Source organism: Lactuca saligna, chromosome 5 (genome assembly GCF_052625555.1).
Source record: "Lactuca saligna cultivar CGN05327 chromosome 5, ASM5262555v1, whole genome shotgun sequence".
In the NCBI taxonomy this organism is placed as follows: Eukaryota; Viridiplantae; Streptophyta; class Magnoliopsida; order Asterales; family Asteraceae; genus Lactuca; species Lactuca saligna.
This window is the reverse complement of record NC_136421.1, coordinates 73,163,204-73,171,955: the sequence shown is the minus strand read 5'-3', so window position 1 is coordinate 73,171,955 and position 8,752 is coordinate 73,163,204.

Sequence of the window (8,752 nt, the reverse complement as noted above, 5' to 3'; positions counted from 1 at the left end):
GATTTCTATCACGTAGTTTGAAAATCGGATTCTTGAGCTACTTCTTAGGAGTTATGAGATATTGCTTAGGAATAGATAACAACAAGTTTTCATATGGATTGTAAGGATAAGTTTTTCCGCATAGTTTTAAAATAAAAGAAAATTTTTTATTTTAGTTATTTTTAAAATATCCTTATAATGGCATTTGAGGAAAAATTGTTGCCTATGTGATTCCATTAATAGTAAGAGTGGAAATATGAAATTGATTCCTTCATTTGTGGTAATGTCTAAATTTACCAAATAAGGAAAGATTCCCATCACCCAAGTCTCAATTGGACCGGAACTTGGAATCATGCAAGTTGTATAGCATGATGAATGAGAACTTTCAAGTATTGGAAAATTAAGACTAATTACTTATTCACATGGATGTGTGAGTAAAGTAATGGACTAAGGGATCGAGTACATAGTCCTGTGCACTGATTAAGTCCACCACAAAAGATTGATAAGAGTATTCATCATAGTTTACTAAAGCTCAGTAAATATGATTATACTTACAAGCTTAAGTGTAACTCTGAGACATTGGAAAAGGTTCCAACGTATGGCAGAGCGAATAAGAAGAATCAAATTAGGCAGAAGGATAAAAGTTTCTCAAATCTGAAAAGATGGGAGAGTACTTTAGTATCAGCTTTGTGATTATCTTAATGATTAAGAAACCATATCAAAATTAGTTCTCTAAGGAAAATCATAGTGCATTCTTATGACTAAGAAGAGGAACTTGAATTGTTGAAGTGGTTAAATCAAGAAGATGAGTCATACTTCGTTCCAATACAAGTCTTAGAGTCATACTCCAAGATTGTAATTTGAGTGACATGTCTTAAAGAAGGTTTAAAAACACTTATCAAATGTAAGAGTAAAAGTTTCCTACTCTTGTATATTTGACATTAGTAAGTTGTGATGTTTTGGATAAAACAAAGACCAACTAAGGCCAATTGTGTGAAGTGTTTGTCTTGATTAGAATCCGTACTATCTCTTGGATGTTTGACAATGGAGTCTTATAGGTCAAGAGGACAGTGGGAGGCTTAAAGGTCTTGAAAGTCTCAAGAACTAATCAAGAATAGAACCTGGAGTTCTTCTCTAGCACACTACTTGAGGTTTATAACCTATCGTGTTGACATATTCTGTGCCCATTCCAGTTAAAGTTGGCTTTGCATATGAGTTCTTAGAGTTCTCAATTTGTTGCACAACAACTTGGAAGCAATGGCAGGCCCTTGAGCTGCCAGGTGGCAAGAAATTAAGATTGAGTTCAATCCATATGGTTTTGGATTTGTCATTATCCTTATCTTGTAACTATGGTTTTGACAATTCACATGGATAATAACACATACACCATTAAATCTAAGTGTCATAAGGTTTCTCTCCGATTCATGAAAATGATGGTGAGGAAACACTTTCACTAAGTAGATTTTAGCTAGATAGCAATTGTGATATTTGCATTCTCAAAGTCGTTGGTGGAGCGTGTGTGGTTAACCGGCACACTAACCTGGAGTTGTGAGAAGTGGAAAAAATGTCTAACCATTATGATTACGGCATCCCTCTTCATAATTGTTTAGATACGCAAGTGTGCTATGTAAGGGAATGTGTATGATTTTGATAAAGTTTTATCAAAACAATCTAGTATCAGAAATCTGAACTTTGGTAAGAAAGTCAGCTGATTTCTAAGTACATGTCAATGCTAGTGGGAGCATAAGTGTTATGCTAATAATCATCATGTTAGTGGGAGCATGATAATTATGATAAAGATTGCAAGTTAGCAATGTTAATTATAGAAAACAAAAGGTTTCAATTGGGAAAGAGTTGTTTTGCTATAATTAAGGGAGAGGAAATTATACTTCACTTCAAATCTATAAGCTTAGATCGTGAGGTTTTAATCATTTAGTCAAGGAAATATATATGAATTTCATGTTGGAATGGCTCAACATAAGGAAATTCTGTATATGGGTCCATTATTTGCGTTCTTAAATTCGATTATGATTACAGCATCCCTTTTCATAATCTAATTATGAGAACTTGGCAAATAGAAATGGAAATGTTATAGCAAAAGACTGGTTTAGTCTTTATGTGAGACATCATGAATCCTGTCCCATATGCTTCGGATATAGGATCGATTACATGTGCTATATTCATCCTTTCTAAAATTTTCCAAATGCCTAGGGCATTAAGAAGGGAAAAGGTTTAGAACTGGATATGACTAAAAGGATTAAACAATTGTCGAGGACAATCTAAGGTTTACCAAAGATTGGTTGCTCCAGGATAGTTGGAAGTATAGTGATAATTCTGGAAGGACCATATTGACATAATCTGGAAGGAGGCAACTCTTGTTCAGAAGTGATAGTTAAAATGGAGTCTGGAAATGTTTCAAAGTTAAAATTTTCAATCTGTGTAAGATTAAGGAAACTTAATGCAAGAAGGATGTTTCCAAGGAGTTGATCTCCTTTGGAATGCTCTGTAATGATTGTTGTCAAGTCTTTCTGACTTTGTGCATAATCATTACAAGAGGATCAATGCATATAAGTTTAGAATCTGACAGATTTCAGTAAATGACATGAATCTGGAATACTTGCATTTGTAGTAAGGATTTGGGAGTGTGAAAAGAGAATCACTGAAGTTATGTTCAATTGATCTAGTTCACAAAGTAAAGATCATAGAGTATGCATACTTGGTGTATGGCATGACTAGTGTTTAGAAAACATAGTGTACATGCTTGGAGCATGGAACAACTATTGTTTTAAATTCAAGAATAAAGTTGATAGCTGAAACAGTATACAATGAATAATGTGTAATCATATGGTGATAAATAAAATGTGTTTTATTTATGTTCATAGGTTTTGATATCATATTGGATTCAATTATTATTGTGTTTCACTTTCCATGTTTTGACTTCCCGAATAAACTAGGTCATTCTTCCAGAATGACTAAGTTATTCAAACCATCCACAGTCGATCATATGTTGGAAGTAGATATGAATTAAGACTGTCATGGGTTGGCTTGTAGAGTTCAAAGGTGTTGGACAAAGGGCTACAACACTCATGAGTGCTCATAAGTTCTGAGTATTGGATTCTACCCACGCTCATTGGAATCACTTCATGGATTTTATCACGAGTGATCATGAGACGATAATATCTTATATTCTTCAAACCTAGAGATATGAGTTGTTACTATGAGTTGGTTGTACATTGATTGCACGAAACCGCATTTGGTAACTCGGTGCTATAAAACATGTCTTTGTGTATGATTCAACAAGTAGTAGAACAAGCCATATGAGTCGAAGTTTATCCATTCCTTTTACCTTCGGGATAAAAGCGATATCTGTGGGCCCCTCGATGATTTGATGATGACAAATGGAAGTGCTCAGTCGGGCCAGGACTAATTTGATCTGTTCAATTAGTCAATCGTCATAAATTGGAAATCGGGAAACAACAAATGGACAGAGAGAATGATTATAATCCATGTCTCAGTCCATATGATATTTAGAATGGAGGAATATATGATCCCTTATCTAATGGACAAGTCATTGACAAAGGTCAGCGTTTATCGACAAGGTCAGAGTTCGACAGAAGCTTTTGAGAGCTACGATTGCTAGTTGGTTCCTGAAGTCATACGCAATAATAGTTTTAGACTTATCCAAGTGGGAGACTGTTGGATTAATGTCTAAGTCCATAACTATAATTGGTAAGACTTGACCCAACCCGGCATGGTCCATTTGGGTTGCATGGCATCATGCACTTGGATAGACTATAATGAGAGAAATAAGACACTTATGGTTATTAATATATTATAAGTTCTAGTATATTAATAATAAGAATAATAAGTTTATTTAATTAGTCTTGATCAAGAATTAATCTAGGATTAATTAAGTGATCAAAAGAATACTAATTAAATATATGGGTTGATTGTGCAAATCATCCATACTTATACAGTGGGCTAATGCTCCATGGATTATCTAGTTGGGCCAAAACCCATATGATGCTCCATGGATGCTCCATGGTGTATTTGAACCCATGGATCCAAGGAAATGGAATGTCATGACAATTAGGGTTTGCCCTAATTGTAACACTATATAAAGATATTATTCTTGATAAAATCGGCACTAGTATTTTTCTAGAGAGGGCTAGCCGATTTTATGAAGTGTAGAATTCTCTCAAGTTATTCCAAGTGTATTTGGTGTTGTGTGAACCATTTGAGGTGTCACACTTGGGGCACTAGGCACTCAAGCTTCATGAAGACATTCTACATCAAAGAGGTATGTATTCTATCTTGTTATATTGATAGTTTTGTATGCTAGATTAGGATAATACCTTGGATGTTCATACTTTCATGTATAATAGAGAAAACATAGATCCAAGGTATTTAGGGTTGCATGTACACTAAGGAGTGTTAGAATGCTCATAAGCCAACAGTTTCTGGCTCACATAGTGGATAAGTCCAAGGAGGAGGTCAATATTCGGTACATCCACATGGCTTGCGATTTTCCGGATGTCTTTCCCGAAGATCTTCCAGGGATACCCCCAGAAAGACAAGTCAAGTTCCGAATTGACCTTGTGCCATGAGATACACCCATCGCCAAATCGCCCTATAGGTTGGCTCCTGCGGAGATGCAAGAACTGTCCAACCAACTTAGTGAGCTTTTGAACAAAGGATTTATCCGACCCAGCTTCTCACCTTGGGATGCTCCGGTTCTATTTGTCAAGAAAAATGACGGTTCCTTTACGATGTGTATTGACTACAAGGAATTAAATAAGCTCACCATCAAAAATCGTTATCCACTTCCGCGAATTGACGATCTATTTGACGAAATCCAAGGAGCAAGTTATTTTTCTAAGATAGATCTGCGATCCGGATACCACCAACTCAAGGTCCGGGAAGAGGATATCCCCAAAATCGCTTTCCGAACTCGTTACGGACATTACAAATTTTTTGTAATGCCCTTCGGTCTAACGAATGCCCCTGTTGCATTCATGGACCAGATGAATCGAATCTGCCGACCATTCCTCAATAATTTTGTTATTGTTTTCATCAATGATATCCTAGTCTATTCTCAAAGCGAAGAGGAGCATGGCCAACATCTCCAACAAACCCTACAAACCGAAAAGTTATACGTAAAACTCTCTAAGTGTGACTTTTGGCTCCGTAGCGTGAAATTTTGGGTCATGTTGTTAGTCAAGAAGGGATACATGTGGATCCTTCTATGGTCAAGGTCATTGAAGGATGGTCGATTCCAACGAAACCCACGGAGATTTGTCAATTTTTAGGTCTCGCAGGATACTACAGGAGGTTCATCCGGAACTTCTCCAAAACAGCCAAGCCACTTACCATGCTTACACAAAAGGGTGTACCCTTTGAATGGACAGATAAGCAAGAAACTGCATTCTGAACTCTGAAGCAAGCACTCTGTAGTGCACCAGTACTATCACTACCAGAGGGAACAGAGGACTTCGTAGTTTACTGCGATGCTTCAACTCAAGGTTTAGGTTGTGTACTCATACAGCGTGGGAAGGTGATAACTTATGTATCCCGACAAATAAAGACACATGAGGTGAATTATACCACCCATGATCTCGAATTGGGAGCAGTGGCTTATAGACTGCAGCTACCTGCCATGCTCAGCAGTGTACACCTTGTGTTCCATGTTTCCAATTTGAAGAAGTGCTTATCTGACGAAACCCGCATCATTCCATTAGAAGAAATCGAAATCAACGAGAATCTCCTATTCATTAAGGAACCAGTTGAAATCATGGACAAAGAAGTGAAGCTTACGAAACAAAGTCGCATTCTGATTGTAAAGGTTCGATGGAACGCTAGGCGTGGACCGAAAGTTACATGGGAACGCAAAGACCAGATGAAAAAGAAGTACCCTCACTTATTCTCTTCTTCTCAAATCTAGCTTCAAAAAGAATGTCGGGACGAAATTCCCTCTAATGGGGGGATGATGTCACAACTAGAAATTCTATGCTTTGTAAGAACAACAATGATAACATTTGTGAACCAAAAATGTGAAAGCATGTATGATGCTTATTTAATAACAACCAAAGTTTCATCAAATACTCTATACAAACACTGTTAATAGTCAAGTAAAGATTGAAAACATTATAAATCCCGATTTAAGTCCATTTGGACTAGGATTTCCTTATTGGGCCTAATGGGCCAATATGCTTCCAATTTTGACAACTTTAGGCTTAGAACTCTTAAATGGGCTCTAATTTGATCCACTTTCATTTATTTTATAATTTTGGGCCATAATGGGACTATAATGAAATAAAATACCCTTATTGGGCCATAACAAATCTAACTAGCCCAAATGGGCCATAAAACTCATTCTTTTATACAAAGTGGGCCATAAAACCTCTTAAGGGCCCAATGGGCCGAAAACCATTAATTTGGGCTTCACATTATGGGACTTAAGCACTAAAGGCTCAAATCCTTTCCTCTTTTCTCTCTCTCTCTCTCTCTCTCTCTCTCTCTCTCTCTCTCTCTCTTTCTCTCTCTCTCTCTCTCTCCCTCTCTCTCGGCCCAAGTGGAAGATAAAAAAATAGAAATTAATGAAATAAGGAGGGTTATCTACCTCCTTATTACATATTGGGCATCCATGTAATAATTCCCATACCTCCATGCACCATTCTCATGTTTCCATGCATCTATTACCTCACAACTTCTCCCCTCTCCTCTTCTTATTCCCTTCGGTTGAAAATCAAACACACACACCTCTTCAAACTTTCATCTCAAACACTCTCAAGCACATCCTCTTCTCCATCCTAATTTCGAGATCTTGGAACATTTCAAGAGGGTTCTTCAATAAGAATCATCATCTTTGGTAAGTTGTAGATTAGATCCATAACCTAGTCTCTTTATTTCACCAAAACCTCTTCCTAACTCATACAATTTTCGTGATCTACTCCTTAGAAGCTGTCACACCCCCGAACCGAACGGCGGAAATGTTCGAGGGCTCTTGTGACTCAAATTGAATACCATCACAATGAATATATATGAATCATAACACAAATCATCACCATGCATTGGAATATTACACCTGATATTGTTTACATTCAGTACATTGTTTAAACGTTACAATTCCATAACATAGACTATCTAAAAGATAGTTTAAGCAAAACACCATGACATGACTTGGTACTTATTCTCCGGCTTACCTGTTACCTGAGAATACAAGTTATTTTGAAAAACGTCAACATATGAAATGTTGGTGAGTTCATAAGTAATGTTATGGAAAAATGATTTTTGTGAAGTTTGAAACACCCAGAAAATCCGATATTTTCTGAAAAGACTATTTGTTTATATAAAAAAAAGTGTGAAGATCCGTAAATATGCTTGTCGATTTTGAAAACATGTATAATTGTTGAACTTTGTATACATCACACAGGTGAAAATGTTGAACTTTCCGGGAAAACCCAATGTTTTCCCCGATATGCAAATTTCATGACTTGTTTATTGTTATACCGATACGGCGAATGTTTTTGATTACCCAGGTGACGTTGGATTAACTAGGGTTTGTGAGTGGTTACAATCACGCATTAATGAAAATGACTAGTTTATAACTACAGGTTACAAACGATCCCTAAGGCGTCGTCCGTACTACTCACACAATCCAACCACCCTGACTTCTCTTGATTAGCGCCACGAATCTGATTACTCAAATTCTCATAAGACCAACAACCAAGGAGAAAGGAGGGTACAAAGCCCACTTTATTTCCATAAGTTATTCAAGGCTATCGGGAATGTGAAAGGCACTTGGCCCGACTCGCATTTGACTTCTCGACCTCACTAGCAGTACTAATGGACCATTAGGGCCCAATAGCACAATAGAGCTATTGAAAGTCCTTTTACATGTAATTGGGTCACAGAAAGCCCATTAACATGTAAGCACGTTCCCTACGGGCCCAAAGATCATGTTATTGGGCTAGCAAGGCCCAACAAACACGATTTCAAACTTTCAAGCCCAAAGATTGAATGTTGGCTCCTCGTAGTTATCATGCGTTTACTGAAATACTATGGTTTATTGATTTTTGTTTTGTTATTGATTCGAGACCAAATCAATTCGTTTTGTAACGATATTGGTTGTTGAGAGTGTATTTGTTTTTACGTTTCGTCGGTAGTCGTGGATCTTGTATTTTGTCTTAATGAATTAATTTGTTTAAAAGTAAGATTTTTACCTTTTCACAACCTTTCTTTTATAAAAATAGCACTTTTAGTCCTATATATAAAAGAATTAAAACATTATTTTTACACTTTTGTATCATAAACTTGTTGAAAAGACATTTTTAGCCAAAATTTATTTTGTAAACAGCTTTAGTCCTTCCAGATTGATGTTTTCTCGGCTAAAACCCTCAATTTCGCAACTTTGATAGTTTTTGCCCAAAATAGAAATTTTTTACATTTTTGATCCTTTTTTAATTTGAAAAGCATTTTGACCATTGGAATAGTTTTATTACACTTCAAATCCCCTGTTTTACAGAAAATTGCATTTTTAGCTCCTCAAATTTAGAAATCTCGCATTTTGAAGCTTATTGGGCCGAAAAGCCCAAATTTAGCCCATTAAATTCAAAATTTACATTTTAAGCCCCTCAACAATGTTGATGTTCAGAAAAATTATTATAGAAACTGTTTGGACCCTTTGGTCCCTCCAGAAATTATAATTTTTCGGTTTGGCCCCTAAGTTTTGTATTTTTGACTTTTTATGTCCAAAAATGGGTTTTATGTTCAA